Genomic DNA, 17,554 nt, shown 5'->3' with positions numbered 1-17,554 from the left:
CTTGACTTGCTCAAGTTGGAAAAGCAATTTGGAAAACTCCTTTCTCTCACTTCAGGGACCCGCTGGAAATACTGAGTTGGGGTACGGGGTGGCCATAGGCCAGGGCACGGCTGGCTAAGTCTGCCTCATCGTTCTGCTTGCCATCGCCGTCTGAGGATGAGCAGATAGCATCGTGTGAAAAGAAACCCTGTCTCAATTTCTTTAATGTTAGAGAAAGCGAAGCTTCCCTATGTTCGTGAACGACTTCTTGTTGACTCTGTCGGCAGCACTGTGAAAATACACTTCGCCGTGCTTGGGCTGTAAAGACTTAGAGGAAAGCTAAGGCAGGAGGAGCCGAGTCTGTTCCAAGCTGCATTCGCTCAGCTTCATTCTCTGTGTCCGATCTAGGTCCTGCAGTACCGGACTTGGTGTCGAGAGTTGGAGCAGCAGCTGGAAGCAGGAGGGGTGAGTGCGCAGGTTGCTAACTAAAGACAGCGTACGTAGCGTTCGTTAACGCAGACAAAAAGCAGCTCCCCAAAGCAATGACAGAGGGAAACGAGATTTTGCTGCCTGAGGGTTTAAAGAAGCGCTGTAAGTTTGCCTGTCAGTGTTGTGTCCGGTTGCCATTCCTGGCGCAGCCAGCGTCCCAGAAATGCCCGTCCAGAAAACCCTATGAAGAAGGATTTTAATGTTGTGAAAGAGTGCTTTATTGCTGGAGTACCAGTTTGTGCTAGGTGTCAGGAGAGGGCTCTGCTGCCTGTTACATGCTATGGCTGTCTCCGAAAAAGAATCGGTTGAAACATAGCGTTTTGGAAGGCAAGAATGCTGGCGTTCAACATACGGAGCTGGCTCTGTGCTTTTCTTTCTGCTCTTGCGCTAAAGTAAACGTAGGAAAGAAAGGGTAGGAGGGTAGGAGAGTATTCCCAGGCTTCAAGTCTAAGGGAGCGCTCGCGGTCATTGAGCTGAGGATAGCTAGCTGTGAGAGTGCAACAGGGGGAGACTGAGGAGAGCTACTCACACTGAGTAACGCCCTTCCCCTCCCTTCCTCTCCGTAGTCACGACAGCGTTATGCCTGGAAGAAGGCACGAGCTCCTGAGATACCAAACAAATGGAGGGGAAAGCGATGGATGCTCACAGGAGTGAAGGGAACACAAGAATTTGACTAAACATTTCCTTTCTTCTTCAGGGATCCCTTCCAGGCAGGCGGGAAGCCACAGAAGACCACAGCCTGAAGAAAGCACTGCTTCAGTTGGAAGAGGAGCAGCAAAGGTAAAAGGAAGAAGTGTTGCCTCATTCTTGGTGTCCTGGATGCTCGTGGAAGTGAGGGCCAACCTGTCAGTGCCACCTAGTCTCCCCAAGGGCAGCAGTTGGGCAAGCTGTTTTGAAAGGAGAAAGGTCCCCAATCCGTTCTGTGGTGCAGTAACAGTGTTGTGTGCTGCACGGCTCTGTTTTGGAGCGGGGGGTTGTTCCGGGTGACCTCCAAAGGTCCCTTTCCAGCCTAAATTGTTCTGTGATTCAGGAGGTGAGCTACTCAGCAGAGCCCCGTCTTAGGTTGAGAATCAAGCCCTGACATCCGGCGTTTTCCTCTTTGGTTTTACCTGAAGAGCACGTCCTGTGCTTGTACCAGAGTCTTCCAGCAGAGCACTTAGCACCGCAGGCATCTTCTGCCACGTTTCTTTCTCTGCTTTTTCTTTTTTCCTCTGCCCGAGAGATCCATTGTGTGTGGTGTAAAAGGCACCTGTGTGCTGTGTTACGTATGTTGCAAAGCTAAGGCGGGAGAAGCGACAGCTCCTGTTTTGATCCAGCAACTGAGTTTTGTGCTCGTTCACAGGGCAGCGGTTCTTGAAATTTGGTTTGTGCAGTGTTTCCTGGGTGGGATATTAGTCTGTGGCCCCAGAGTCATTAGTGCTTTTAGATTCACTTTTGGGTTGAAAGTTTCATATAAAGCTGTTTCCCCTATGTATATTGGTGCTGTCTTTGTGGTGTGCAGTTTGCTGGATCAGCAAGGTGGGGTCTTTGCTACAGGTCTTACCCAGTGTATAGGACAAGGAAAGGGAGAGGCTTAACAAGAAGGTGAGGGCAGCGGTGGGTACAGCATTGCAAGGGAAAGGACATGGCAACTGAGAGAGGAGAGTGGAGGAAGAGAGGTGGTCAGGCCAACGACAGAGAAAGATGATGCATCCAGCGATCAGACAGCGTGAAGGGGAGGCAAGACGTTAACTGTGGGCATCGTCAAAGTTGAAGAGGAAGGGGGAACCGAAATTGTGGACGGGAATGGAAGGCTGAAAGCAGGAGGAAGCAAATGAGTTTGCCATCACAGAGAGATCTTAGTTAATCCTAGAAAGCACTTTTACCACCTCTCAGTTTGACAACGAGGTCGGTGTTGAGGGAGCTGGAAAATCCCGGGGATGCTGCTTGTGGATAGCAGTTGTTCAGTGACCTCATTGCTGTTTGTCCCTTTCCAAGGTGCGAGAATCTGGCAGAAGTGAACACTCTCCTGCGGAGCAGCTCGGTAAAGCGAATGAGGTTAATTCAGCCCTCAAAGAAGATGTTGGAAAACTGACGGCAGATTGGATGAGGGCCCGGGAGGAGCTGGAATTGACGGAGAGTGAATGGCGCGGTGAACGTGAGGTAAGGGTAGGCTACGGGAAGGTCAGACGTGATGCCAGAGTGGAATGAGAATGCATTTCATTTCTGGCATAGGGAGCTTGCTGCGTGCAAGTTGTGGCTGTGTTGAGGATGTATTGGTGTTGAGGAGCAGAAGACAGGGGTGTGAGATGGAGGAGTGTCAGCAGACTGTGGTGGGTGCTGGAAGGTGCCCACCTGCTGTGACCATGCCGCTCGGTCTTAAAGGCAAATGCTGGCTGTTGCTGGGCACTGTGGGGCAGTCACACAGGACCGCCCGTCTTCTTCCTCGTTCCTAAATCTCTGTCTCCAGCAGCGGAGACCGGAGGGGGGTGTGTGTTTTCAGATTCAGAGCAGCCGACAGAAGAACAGGACAGGCCTCCCTTCCCAATAGCCTGTTGTAAGCAAATCTGACACTGCTCTCGGAGGGCTCGTTTTTGCCTTCCTCCCCCAAGGCTGTTAGACACCTCTGCAAGGCGAGGTGATGACTCGCGATCAGTTTGCTTTGCTGACAGCCACTCGTGCAGGAGAAGTGTGGCCGTTCCCTTCCTTGCAGTCAGGTGGCAGGGCTGCTGAGGCTGCTTCTGTGGTGCCTCTTCAGTCCTCGATGCCCCTGTTGGAATTGTTGTGAAAGGAGACCTGGTGATGGTGGTTGTACTCTCTGCTGTCTGAAAGACTTGTAGAGTGACAGCGAAGGCTGAACTGGCATTTCTTTTTGTCTTTGCATGTTTAGCTTTATGACAGCTGCTTAAGGGGTGAACACAGCCGTTCTGCTCAGCCTGTGGCGTCAGGTGGTAACCTTCCGCCGTCATTTCCTGGCAATGAAGACCGCCACTGACCGGTGAGTAGAAGTTAAGGCTCGATCTCTGGCAGAAGAAATGTAGCTTCCCTTCACAGCTGCTTTTTGAGCCTTGACGTTACTTCAGTGGCGGCTAAAGACAGCATTTCTCCTTTGGTAGTGTGAAGCAATGCCATTCAGCGTGCTCTAGGCTATCTTCAGCATCATTTTGTTTGATGCTGGTTTTCAGATAAAACTGAGGGCTCGGGCTATAAGCAGTGCAGAGGCCCTGAACAGATGGACTTGACGACGTTGATGTTTGGGCACATTAACACAGACACGGGCACACGTGGACACGTTGGAAGAGACTCGCCAAAGCTAGGCAAAGCAGCATGTAGAGCGTTCCCTTTTACAGGGTGATTAAAATCTGCCTTAAATCTCACTGGCTTTCTTTTCCCACTGCTCCTGATGGAAAGATCGTTCATGAATAATATATTTTTTCCTTCTCATTTCCAGCTTACATTATTCTGGTCAGTTCGCATCCGCTTATTCCTGTACCAACATTGATGAGAGAAAGAATAGCTTCTCTGCCCTGTTATTGCATTTATCGAATTTATTTTGCTTAGTTTGATACCTCCTTTTTATGATTGTTTCTTGTTCTTGAGCTCTCTGCTCTGAGGTTCCTTTCTCACAGTGCCTTCTACACAAACAAAAATAGTGTAGCCATAATAGTACATTCTTCTGGTGTCAGCGTGCAATTTCAAACTCTGGTTACCGTCAGCCATTGACCTTATTTGATTCTAGCTTTCCTTAACGTGTAGAGTATGCCTGACCTACTAGTTAGATCTTGTGTTATTTGTGCTTTGTTACAACATTCTAGGCTTATTCTTACACCACCTTCCCGAAATTTTATTATGTAGATATTGTCGTGAGCTTCTTAGAAGTCCAAGTGTTGATAATAACAGGTCAGTTAAGGCGGATCCCCTAGGTGTAAAAGCTGGGGACCTTGGTAAATTCCTTACATCTATTAATGATAATAGAGTATGTTAATAAGATAGAGCAGGAGCAACAATTAATAAGAGTAATTAGAGGTCCTTGAAGCCTTCTGGCTGTTCCATACATTTCTTCTTATCTCTGTGGAGAGAACAGACTCATTGCCTCACTGTCCAGATGTGTCCTGATCCCAAAGTGTCAGATGAATGATTGGTCCCCAGCGAAGATGTCGTCTTTCCTGCCGGCTTTTGCTGTTGCGCAATTGCATGCTTCAGAAGTGAGTCAGGTGGTAAAGCTGGTGTGAACATGATCTCTTTCTTGATTCTTCTTCAGAGATTTGTCAGAGCTGAAGGCAGAGCAACTGAGGCTTTCTGGATCTATACTTGTAAGCTGCTCCCGCCTGAACTCTGCCGTACGGCTCTGGGAGTCCGTCAGTCTGGGTAGACCTGTCCTGAAGGATGAGGCACAGCAGGAAGCGGAAGAGGAAATAAGCCAGAAGACTTGGAAGCGATGCACTTACAAGTCAAGGGGGACCTGGAGAAGAAGGAGCTTCAGGAGAGGTAAATGTGTTTTAAACTTGCTGTTGCCAACATTATCTTTTGTGGCTGCTGCTTGGATTCATGGATGGGCTGTGTTCGCGTTTAAAACGCCCATTCTGCACAGCCTTGTTTCTGTCCCTAGTCAAAGTATGGCCTTCAAGGGAACGGATAGAAAAAACCATCTGACTGACAAGCTCGTGTCTTGTCTTACACAAGACTGGAAAAGAGATTGCATGTTAGAGTGGTTTTGCTGTTAACTGATTCTTGGTGAGAGATTGAGGCCAGCATAAAGAGAGCTCTGTCTCTTGTACAGCCCTTTTGCTACCCAGGGCTGTGCTACAGGAGTTGGGAGGCATTTGCCCAGGACCATCATGTGCGCTGTAGCACCTCTGTAGTGACGTTTCCATGCCAGACTGAGTGCAGAAGGCCTTTGGGGCAAGAAGTGCCATTTTGCAACATCAAGCCTATTAACCTGTAGAGATGAATGCTGCCTTTGCTGTATTTTCTGGGTTGAACTTTCTCTGCTGTGCTTCTGGGAGCTGCTTAGCTCTTTAACAGGTGATGGTGTGCAGTGCTTTGGAATGGCACATGGACCTTCTCTTCTCAGGGTGATGGAGCTCTCAGCCTTGCTTGTACAGTCTCAGAAGCAGAATGAGGAGAAGGAGAAGGCCATGAAAACACTTAACGACACTGTGGAGATCCTAGTATGTTTTACCTTTATCTGGAGATAGCCCAGTGTTTGCTCTCCAGCCTTAGCACAAGGAGGTGTGGCTTCCTCAAGAGAAAGAGTGGTAAAGATGCTAACTGTATGGGAACATCAGGCACATTGCCAAAAGATTCCTCGTGTGTTTGGACACGCGGAGTCAGTCCAGGTGGAGGCCGTGGCAGGGGAGCTGCAGACAACTGAGTGTTTTCCTCAGGGGGGTTGCACCAACGCTATTCTGCCTGGGACTTTAAGTCTCTAGGGATCAACGTTCCTTGGAATCAACAGCTTCATAGCAGTCTATAAAAACTAGCTGTTGGTCTTTCTCTTCTTAGTTTTAGCAAAGAAGAAATTGAATAGGTATGGGAAGGAATATACTGGAATCACTAGGGCTGAGGCTTATTGCCATCACAATGCTACTGAGGATGGGAATGCTACAGAGGGGAGCAGCTCTTCCCTGCCCACCCTTTCTTTATTCTGTTCTCAGGAAGCAAGTCGGTTAGAGAAAGAATATGAAGCTTCATGGACTAAAAGTGCCAAAGAAGAGAATCTTTCCCTCCAAAAGCTGATAAAAGATATAACTGAGGTGAGTACAGAGTTTGGACCACATCTCTGTAAATTTGATTTAAAAGTACTTGAGGAAGGCGACAGACTAGCCCACGGAATAGATATATATGTTGTATACTGTCTATGTTAACTACTACTGGCTGTTTAATTTTATACCACTTTTCTGACATAAACCTGTTATAACTTCCGAGTGGCTGTCCTGTGACACTTCAGCTGAGTCGCTAGAAAGTTTCAGTACTTTGCCTCCACCATCCCGCTAAGGTCTCTCTTGGACTGTGCTTTCTGAGTTGGCTACTTGACATTTGTATTCCAGTGTTTCTTGGAGCTTGACTCCCACCCTCCTTGAGTAATGACTCTGTTGTTCTTCAGATTTTTGTAAAGGTCACTGACTCAATCGATGCACTTGCCAACTCTGCTCCTTCATGCAGAGCTCCTTTATGCTCCTTCACTGAGCATTATCTCCCCAGAATCGCAACTGGTCTGACTGTTCAGGGGTAACTTTAACTTAGTCCTAAACTTCACTCTATGGAAGGGGGTTTAATCATCAGGTCTTTTACACAGCCTCTCACAAAGTCAGCTCTTTCTCCTTATGTAGTCATTTTTATCCTCTTGTGCTACTGCTCAGAGTAATTATAAACATTAGCTTTTCATTGCTGTTTTTCCAGTATTCATCGGCTTCCTTCTCTCTGGGGCAGCGTTAATGTTTCCTTTCACTGCTATTCCAGTGTTGATCTGGTGCTCACAGTATGTGGCTCTAAGAAGCTGAAGGAGACCAAAATAATTCCTGAGAGCTTCAAGAAATGGAGCGTTCAGGCAGCCTCCAGCCACTTCACACTTGTTCTTCTTGTTTATAGTAGCTGTTTTCAGAAATCCCTGGAGTACTTGTGGCCACAGGGACAAAACTTCTTTGTTGACTGAAGAAACGAGATAATTGAGTTTTTTAATGACTCTAGGGTGAAGTGGGGAAAAAGGAGAAATAGATAGAGAGAACCAAGTAGAATGAGCAAAGAGTAACAGCTTGATGTGGGCTTTTCAGGTGGTGCTAGATGACAGTGCAGCACAGTCAGCATTATCTGCACTGACAGTTCCCAGCATGCAGTGTCTAGCAACATCCTCTCTTGTCTGAGCTCCGTTGATGCAGAGCATGCCTTTGTATTGGTTCAGGAAGCACTGGCAAGGAGGCGAGGAGCAACACAGGTGAGAATTTCTGTTTGTCTTCACCACTGGCCACGGGTCAGCTGCTAATACCTCACTTAGCTTGAAACCTTTCCATTTACTTAGCCAGTTTCTTTCTAGCCTTCCCACTCTTGGTACCATATTGCCTTGCCAGTCTCACCAGCTGTGTGTTCTACTGCTTTTCTCTCCTTGATCTCCACCCCCTCATCACAGCTTTTGCCTTCAGGTGAGCTGTCTCTCTGCTTGCTGCTTCTCCCAGCTATCTGGAGCCACCTTCCCTGCTCCTTACTGCTTGTTTGTGCTCTTTCCCTGCCTATTCCTTGCAGGCCCTAAAGAAAGAGCTTTCTGCCAGGCAGGACACTATCAATTTTCTGCTGCACCAGCACAGACAGCAGGAAGAGAAGTGCAGGAAGCTGCAGCAAAGGCTTGAGCAAGTGGAGGAGGAATGCAAGACGTCCAGCAGCCACCGGCAGCACCTCCAGTCTCTGGTAGAAGCACTCAGAAGGTGAGTGTTCCTCCTCCTTCCTGCCGTTCTAGAGGCAATGCGCTTCCAGTTCTGGGAGTTCAGAGGTGTTACGGGAAAGAACTCGCCTGCCCTACCACATGCATGCCTCTGGCACTTAGCATCCTCCTGTCACTGCTCTTCATGCTCTACTGTGATCCTAAGGCTGTCTTGGAGATTCAGAAGTAATGCTGGAATACAAGATGCCTCCCTCTCGACATGCTGCTTCTCCGAATTGTTTCTTTGGGTGCCCTTTCCTAGCCACTGCTTCTCACTGAATGAAGGCAAAAAGCCTGCCTTCCTTTCTCCTTCCCTCTTCAGTTACCTTGTGAGGAAGAGCAAGTTCTTCCTTGCTGTGCTTCCCGCAACTCCATCCTGGAATGATGAAAATGGGTTCCGTGATTCTTCAGGCCTCTTCATCTTGTAACTGAGCTTTGTCTTTGCAGTGACTGGTGCAAACCTCGAGCAAAACCAGGGAAGAGCTACAGCAACAGCTTGAAGTAACAGAGCAAGAAGCCTCGCGTCTGCGTCAAAGTAACACTGAACTGCAGCTGAAGGAAGATTCAGCCCAGGGGAAAAGGTGGGAGCAGCAACAGACGATGGAGAGAGTTGCGTCGTGACCAGAGCTCCTGTGAGCGTTAAAGCTTTCTCTGGGCAGGGGTGGCATTGCTGGACTTGAGAGGCCCCCCATAAAAGAATTAATTTTGCATGCTCATCATTTGTAGCATAGAAGGGTGAAGGGAGCACATGGGCAGGCCTGGCTACCTGCTGACATACAGCATAGCTGCCTCCTTGTACCTTCTTATGACCCTTTAAAAAAATCATTCCAGCCCTGACCAGAGTAGCTGATGACAGGCATAAGCTGAAACAAGAGAGGTTCAGAGTGGATTTAAGGAGAACAAAAAAATTGAACTGTGAAGGCAACCATGCAGCAGAACAGGTTGCTCAGAGAGGTTGTGCAGATTCCGTCCCTGGAATTTGGAAGGCCCAACTGGATAGAGCCTTGAGCAACCTGGACTGATGCCATAGCTGACCCCAGCTGCTTGAGCTGAAGATTGGGCTAGAGGCCTCCTGTGGTCCCTGCCAGCCTGAATAATCCTGTGATCCTATGATAATTGGATTGGAAATTCATACACGTCTCCTCCCCAAATAGATTGTAGGCTCTTCATCGTTCACTGCTGAAGGCAAGAGTAATTGTGGGAATATTAGTCCTGGACTTAAAAATTCTGTCTTACCCAAAGAAGAACTTTGAAAGTCTTGTATCCAATGTATCAAAAAGGAGAGAGAGAACTATGGGCAGGGAGCTGTTGAGAGCACCTGAACTTCTTGAAGTGTTCTGCGATTTCTGGAAGCTTGTTTTACTTTCTCAGTGATGAATGTTTCACCTCACAGCAATGACAAAGAGTGATGCAGCTCTAGTCATGCAATTCCAGCATTCTTTAGGGTGTAAATAGAAAGCTGTTGGAAATCATTCAAACTGCCATATCTGGGACATAGTATGTACTCTTGTTTTGGAAATGAGAATTTTTTACATTAAAAACTTGTTGGTCTTTCCCTCTCATAGGCTGAAGGACTTAGCTGCACTTGAAGGAAAACATCATTATTACAGAGTGAGTTGGTAGACGCAAGAGAGAGACTGGAGGAATCGCACCTTCAGAGGGATCTGCTGAAGCAAGAGAAACATCAGCTTACCATGGCACTGGAAAAGGTATGGTCACCTTATTCCGAGGCAGCACTTGTGGGAGAGGCAGTTGTGATAGCAAGACCAGCACCGATGCTGTCTCTGGCAGTAGAAGACAGGACAATGTTGTTCTCCTTCTTGGAAAACGGTGATGAGACCACACAGGCTCTTTGGTGTAGTTAGTGCCCGCAGTGCTTATTGGGAACACGGAACTGGGAGTGTGTCAGAGACACAAAAGGGGATCTGGAGTGGCTGCTTCAAGTCAGGGATTTTCCTGTCTTTGTTCTCATGTTGTTCTTTTGTCTCTCCAGGCAGAGCAGGCAGTAGCAGAGTTGACAGGGGCTCAGAATAAGCTGAGTGCTGAAGCAGCTGATCTACGTGTTGCAACAGCGAAGATGAGCAGTTATGAATGAAGCCCTTGCGCTGGATAAAGTGCAACTGAGCAAACTTGTGCTTGCAGGTGAGCAGAGCTGCCAAAGATCTTGCCAAGGTTCGTCTCCAGCTGCTGCTGCTGCTTCTTTTCAGACTCCTTGCCTTCCGACAGTAGGACTGTCTGAATATGGAAATGTTGTTCCTTTTTCTGTCCAAGCCAAACCTCCTACAGAGTCAATCTGACTGTATCTTATTTCCTCTGTTGCTTCTGTGAGTGTAGCTGGAGCAAGAGAATGAAGCTCTGTCAGCCAAAGTGGACGAGGTGGAGAGAGCAAAGATCTCTGAGCAGGAGAAGCTGACCTTGTGTTGAACGAACAAATGAAGAGCTCAGCACAGAGAAAGCCCACCTGGAGCAGCTGCTGAAGAAGGCAGAGGAGCACCAGGAGGGCTGCAGGTAGAGCTGAGGAGACGTGGCAGAGGAGAAGGCAGAAACCCAAGAGAAGCTCAGTCAGGTGAGCCCAAAAAGCGGGTGCTTTCTGGGTGGGCTTTGGGCTGCTTGGCTCAGTGAAGCTGTATCTGTTGGCTTCTGCGGGGTTTTTGTGAAGGAGACGCTTGGTAGTGCTGGAGGTCGGAAGGCTTTGTTTACTTCCTTTTGGAAGCGTGTTGCTGGCTTGCAGGAGAAGTTCTGCAGTTCTCGGAGTTGTCCTCTGCTTCTACAGTTACTTTAATCCCCCTGGCTGTGCTGGCCCTCTTTTTTGGCTTTTGAGAAGCTGCAGGGATGATTGTGTCCATGAAGCTGAGTAAGACTACTACTCTCACGTGTGGCAAAAGAAGCAAACGGCATAGCTCTTCACCCTTTTTCTGAGGCAAAAAGCCCCGGGGCTGCCTGTTTCTATTTATGCTTCTTGTTGTGAAGTCTGCAGCTTTCAAAGCTGCATTTGTTCGAGCCTAGAGAGCGGGACAAGCTGCAAGTCAATGTTGCTGTCCCGTCCTGCCAAGAATGGGAATGACACCTTGAAATTGTTGAAATTGTATTTTAAGACACACACGCAGCTTTGAATTGCTGGAGCCTCTTTAGGCTTTGAGGAAGAAGATGAGAAATAGGGGATGGCACAGGACTGTTTTCTCTGGACTAACTGATTTCAGTACCCGGGAAAAAGAGCTTGGAGAATCGTGTCACTGGAGGAGACTAGGGAGTTTGTCATCGTTCAAATGTCAGTTCCATAATGTGCAATCCTGGGTATTAGGGGATAACTTTGAGAGGAGAATTGGTTGTTTCTGATGGTCTGTTCTCTGTTAGACAGTCTTAGTTTTGGAGTCCGTGATGTTGGCAACTACAGAGCAGAGGTGTTAGACTGAGAAAAAAGCTAAAAAATCAGGGTTCGTCTTCAGCTTGAATACCAGCGAGGTATATTAGACAACTTCTTTGCGCAAGACGCGTAAACGGTATGTTGACGTGAACTACTGTACAAACAGAGTCTGCCATCTCTTTGGCCACATCAGCCAGACATTCCGAAATCACTAAATGACACTGCTCGCCCCAGGGGCCGTTGCCCTGCCAAGCATCACCTCATTGCATCCAACTGCTTTACACACTGCAGTAGGTGACGCTTTGATGGGTTGGGGTTTTTTTCCTAGAAGGAGAAACCACGTGTATTTTCACTTTCTTCAGCGAGCAAAGTTGCTTTTGCTCAAACTTTGCTGAAGTTGTCCGTCACTGGCATAGATTCGGATAGAATCGTAGTTTGCAAGGTGGCAGTTCTGGAAGATGCGGTATTTTTGCATGAAAACAGGTAGTGTGGGGTATGTACGTTTGCCCGGAGGGAGCTGCTGGTCCCAGGCAACCCAGGAGGGCCTTACACATCACTTCCAAGTGAACAGTGCCAGTGCCTTTTGGCAGCCCAGGGTATGAGTGCGGTATACAGCAGATGCTCTTAACCTTGCAGCCCAACGTCCAGGAGCTCTTTCTCCTCCAGCTGATTCAGAAGCGGCACTGGCCGGCTCTGCCCAGGACTCCAGAGAAAGGACTCCAACTGTGTTTTGTCCCGCTTCCAGGTTTACCGCCAGCAAGAGTCGGCTAGCAGTGGTCTGGAGCAGCTGCGCCAGGAGTCCTCTCGCCAAGGGCATGCGCTGGCCAAGGTGTGCAAGGAGAAGGAATTGCTGGTGCACGAGAAGGCTGCCCTAGAGGTGCGACTGGCAGCCGTGGAGCGGGACAGACAAGGCCTTTCAGAGCAGCTGGCAGAGGCCAGGTAAAGGCGGGGAGGAGACCCTAGGCAGGACATTGTTTAGTGTTCTTACTGGAGTAACTCCCTGTGGGTGTCTGGAGCAAGAAACTCCTTTCTCTCCGTATTTGTAACTTGCAGGTCGGCGAAGGAGACCCTGGAATCCAGCCTGTTTGAGGCTCAGCAGCGCTTATCTCAGCTGGAGATCGCCAGGAGTCAGCTTGAAGTCCAACTTCACACCGTCACGCAGGCCAAGGAGGTGATCCAAGGTGAAAGGCTCATTGCTTTGTTTCTGGTGCTCCCCCTGCCTAGGGGATGGTATAAAAATAGCTCTCTGTCTGCAGTGCTTCTGAGGAGTGAAGGAGCTGGAGACAGATCCCTCCTACACTGAAATTCAAATGGCTTAAGGTCAGTAAAGTCAGAACCACTGTTTGGGCAGGCACTGAATCTTGCCATTTGTCGTGTTTGCAGGGGAAGTGAAGTGCCTTCAGTGTGAGCTGGAAGCGGAGAGGACTCTGATGAGGCAGGAACGGGAAAACATGGCAGAACGGCTCTTGCAGACAGAACGGCAGTATGACAACACCCTCAGACTCCGGCAAGCTGATCATGAAGTGGAAATAAACAAGCTCCTGCAAGACCTGGTAGGAAACGATACGCTTTTGAATTCTTTGAGCAAGGTTTGTGGGCTGGCTTGAGAAGAAGAATAGCGTGTGAAATGGCAGCAGTCATCTGTCATAGGCCACACGTTGCTAGGCCAGGCAGCAGAGCCAATGGCTCCTACTTGAAGGCACGTGAACACCCACAGGACTCTGCTGGGACAGTAACTGCAGCCCCAGATTCAGGGTGGGCCTAAGACGAGTTCAGCAGAAGGTTGGGTGGTCCCCACCCAAAGCATGGCAGCAAAGGGGCAGGAGCTTACCGGACTCCTGTCTACCGTGAAGCGGACTCCTGACATTCCTGCCAGCTGCAGGCACGGGAACTTTGTTCCTTTCTGTCTGTCCTTCCGCGGTTGACAGAGGCATTAGCTTTGGGCTAGAAGCGTATGGAACAGGGCCCTTGTCCCTGGTACTTCAGTTCGTGGCCTGTCTTGTGACTAGGGCATCGGGGTACTGGCCTCTTGCTCACCCTGCAGTCCCTCAGCATCTGTTCCTTGATGAGAATGGAGTTGAGCTTTGAAAACAGAGACTCTGAGAACAGAGAGAAATCCCGAGGCGAGAGGTGTTGGGAAACAGGCAGGCATCAGAGAGGGGAAGGTGACGTCTCCTTTTCTTCCACCTGCTGACCCTCCTTTTAAGTTCCTCGATAGGATGTGGTTGATGGAGGGCACAAAGCCACTGTGGTGCGCTGTGCTGGTGAGGGGTTGTGGGAGGGATGAAGCTTCCCCTTTGTTTTGAGGAGCTTGGCTGGGACTTTATCTTGAAGTCTTTTCCTCCCTCATCAGGCAAGCGAGCGGGAAGGGCACCATTCAGAGGTCCAGGAGATGCTGGAGCAATGGGAAAAGGAGAAGGCAGAGACAGAAAGGGAGCACGAGAAGAAGCTGTTTGATGTGAAGCAGGAAGTTGCTACCGTGCAGGTAACAGAGTGAAGGGCAGTACCCAGGACATAAAACATAAGTCCTGGGACTGAGGAGGCAAGGACTACTGCAGGCACTGAAAGCACAGAGCCTGGGAAGCTCCAGAGATCCGCAACAGGAAGGCAGGGTTACAGTGGAAGCAGAGCTGGGTAGCAAAGCAGAAAGAAGTGGCTGAATGAATGTGATTTTGAGACAGAAAGAGGAAAAGCTGGGCCTGATGGCAGGTCCCAGTAGCCTGCTCTCCATTTGTGTTTACAGAACATCACGGCAGAGCTGCAAGCAGAGCTGCAGGAAACTCAGAGCAAGACCGAGGCAGTGGAGAAGAGGCACAAGGGAGAAATCCAAACCGTCAAAGAGGAAATGAATATCCTCCTTCGCACAGCGGATGCTCTACAAAACCAGGTGACTGCAACAGCAATAGCTACTCCAGTCATCAAACAGGCCGTCTCTCCACTTCGTGCCTTTCCGTGGCAGAGCAGCAGGCTGATGGGGTGATCCCTCGGACTGCCACCATACTGTGGTCTCCATCTCAGCTGCTCTGAAGGAGACTTACAGGCCAGCTGAATCTCAGCTGCCGCCCTGGACAGATGGCCTAGTGCTTTTGCCTGTTTGCCAGCAATCATCAGCATGGATTTCTGCTGGTCTTGTTACTGCTAGCCTTGGTTTTTAAGGTGGTTTTTCAGATGACCATGGTGACCCACTGAGATTTTTAAACAAGTCGGCTGTATCCACTGTGAATCTGGTACTCTCGTGCTAGGGTGGAATTTCAACAACTTCTTTCCCTTTCCTCACAGTATACACTATGGCTGACAGTGACAAGCTGTAGTCTTTGACTGCTTGTTTATGTTTTACTTGAGGTGGAAGAGTTGACATCTCAGCTAGCAGCCTCTGAAGAGCCTCTAAAGAAGGAGGCTGTGACTCTACATCAAGAGGTGGCGTCTTTGGAAAGGAAACTCGAGAGCACTGAGAAGCAAAGAAAGGATGTCCTGGTGAGGCTGGCAGATGCCGTGAAGGGCCATTTCTTACATGTTGTTTGGCCTTCTGCTAATAATTCTAAGGAGCAACTTCTTCCAGTGGAGAGCTGATTTTGGGTGGTCTCGTACAGGTTCAGTCCAAATCTGAGAAGATACAGAGTGGTTGTTTTTTGGTTTAACCTTTCCAATTGCATGTTCTGAATAAGTAAGGGAAGATGCCGTAGTCATAGAAAACTCCGTGATGATTCAGGGTGTTTATTTTCCTCACTTCTGAAGATTTCTGCCCTTGAAGCTTTAGTCAAAGTAATTTTCAAACTTGTCTCTATTTACATTGCATAGCTTGGGCAATTATTTGTGTCCAAATCCATATTTAGATTTTAAATATCTGGATCTGGAAAAAGGGGTGAGAAGACAAAGTTTGCTAATGATGGAGAGCTGTTCAACGTTGCCCATCTGAGAGCAGACAGCGGGGAATAAATACAGACATTTGAGAAACCAAAGTGCTGATTCGGCTAAATATGTGTGCCAGCAAGGGGAAAACTAGTCCTGATTTCAAACACTGAATGAGAGACTGTGATCTGACCATTACTCCTTCCAGAGGGCACAGTGGGGTTCTAGAGGATGGTACCTGAAAACTCTAGACAGGAGAGGTCCAGAAAACCCCAGCACCCCAAAAAAGGGAAATCAAATGTTGGGGGGTTCTCTCTTCCCTTCCTCCCTAGCAGAGAGAACAGCATCATGCCACTGCCTAAATCATGCTTAGTCTGGGCTTTAAATCTTGGCTGCAGTTCTGGGAGCTCCTCCCAAAAGAACACACTAGAGCTAGAAGAGGTTCAGAGAAGGGCAGAAAGGAAGGTGGGACTGGCTGAGTAAGCTGGGAAAGACGCAGCCTAAAGGGTGGCGCGGGAAAGGTCTGCAACATCCCGAGAGGCAGGGAGAGGGGGGGCAGCACTTGGCTGCCACTGGAGCAGGAGTTCCAATCGAGTACGAAAAGCAAACATACACAGACGGCATTACTGAATCTTTTCCTGTTTTGCAGCAGGAACGGGACAGACTGCAAGCACTTAAAGAAGAACTGGTATGGGAGATAAAACTTCTTCAGGAGTCGGTCACAGCCTCTGAGACCCGAGCGACTACAGCAACAGATAGGCATCACTCCCTTGAACAAGAACTCCACACCACAGTGTCTCTCCTAAAAATTAAAAATGAGGAACTGGAAATGCAGCGGGAGAAAATCCAGGTGCTCCAGAAAGAGGCAGCACAGGGAAAAGCTTTGCAGGAGAATCTCACTCATGTGACTGCCATCCTGTCAGAGAGGGAGGGAGAAATGAAGGTGTACCAGGAACAGATGAGACTGCTGGAAAGCAGAAAGAAATGCACAAAACTGCTCTGGATCAGGTTATTAAGGACGTAAGAGAGAAAAACCAGAAGATTGAATCCCAGCAAGAACAGATACAGGAGCTGGAGAAGCAGCAAGAAGAACAAAGGATTGCTGTCAGCAAAATGAGCAAAGACCTGGAAGAGAGAGACCAGGAGATCAGATCCCTGAAGACCTTGCAGAATCTCCAGCTCAGGCTAACCAAGAAGAATGAAGAGGTTAGACATCACAGAGAGCAAGAGAAGCTCCTAGAAGCAGCCTTGCACGAGAGGGAACAAGAGACCAAGGCTCAAGGTGAGCAAGAAGAGTTAGACGAGGAAAGAAGAGCTCTTCGGAAGACTCGGCACGTTCAGCAGACGCTGACAAAGAAGGATGAAGAGATCAAGTACCAGAGAGACAGAGTCGGGTATTTAGAGAAGACTCTGGCAGGGAGAGAACAAGAGCTTAGGAGGCAGAGTGAACTCCTGAAACAATAACATCAGGCTTTGCGATGGAAGGATGGAGGGGAGACCTACAGAAACAAATCCAGAAACTCCGAAAATGGGAGGAAGAGGAAGCAGAGAAGAGAGAGAGTTCTCCAGGAGAGAGACCGTCTCTTGCAAAGGCAGAAGGAGCTAACCCAACTGGAAGATGAGCGGAAGGCAAAGGGGGAAGAATTGGAGCGTGCGATTGCTATTTTGAAGCAGACTGAAAGCGGGGAAATGGAATGGAAAGAGAAGGCACAAGCACTGACTCTCGCCCTTACCAAGAGTGAAATGGCCAATGGCACGTTGAGGGAAGAAGTAGCCGTCCTGCAGAGTATGGTTTCAGAGAGGGGACACGGACCGGTTTCATCATCAGGTAGGCACTGTGACTGATCATCAGTCAACCAAATGTCTATAAAGGGTTCTAAAGCTGTTTCCCATAAAGATATGGGAATGTATATTCCATAGTCCATGCCTGCTTGGCCATGGAAGAAACCATGATTGCAGCCAGCAGGCTTGCCTGTCTGTAGAGCTCTGGCCAGAGGCCATTCACACTGCTAGAACGTTTTCTGTCAAGCCCAGAACCACTGAAAGTACTACAGCGCTTGCTGTTAAAATTCACTCCGGTCCAAAAGCTGGGACGGGTAATTGGTTCTCTCCTGTCTAGGCAAGCTTAGCCAACGTGTCGTGGTTAGGATTTGGCATGGAAAGGACAGGGCACAGTTGACAACTAAGTACAATTTTGTAGCGATGGCTGAGAGCAGCCCTGATGGTGCTTAGAGGATGCTTTCAGAGATTTAGATTTCTGAGGTACAGCTTTTCCGGTGTATTAAAACTAACGGAGTTCGTACTGCTGCTGATCAGTTAAAGGCTTCATTGCGCATTCAGGATGTACTCTCCCTGACTTGTTGATTGTGGCCCTTCTAACCTTTCTGGGGCACCAGCTCACACAATCTCCTCTCTGTATGCCAGCAGGCTACTGCAGAAGGGGAGCAGCTCTCGTGGCTCTCGGAGAAGAGAACTCCTGT

General features: G+C 48.7%; 1 pseudogene; it reads left to right on the top strand.

Moving 5' to 3' along the window:
- The window catches only part of LOC127028921 (centrosome-associated protein CEP250-like), a 56,093-nt pseudogene that overhangs the window by 35,348 nt on the left and 3,191 nt on the right, over nucleotides 1-17,554 (top strand).

The sequence above is a fragment of the Gymnogyps californianus genome, unplaced genomic scaffold (genome assembly GCF_018139145.2).
Source record: "Gymnogyps californianus isolate 813 unplaced genomic scaffold, ASM1813914v2 HiC_scaffold_49, whole genome shotgun sequence".
NCBI lineage: Eukaryota > Metazoa > Chordata > Aves > Accipitriformes > Cathartidae > Gymnogyps > Gymnogyps californianus.
The sequence above is the reverse complement of the archived record's forward strand: the minus strand, read 5'-3'. Positions and strand labels throughout refer to the sequence as shown.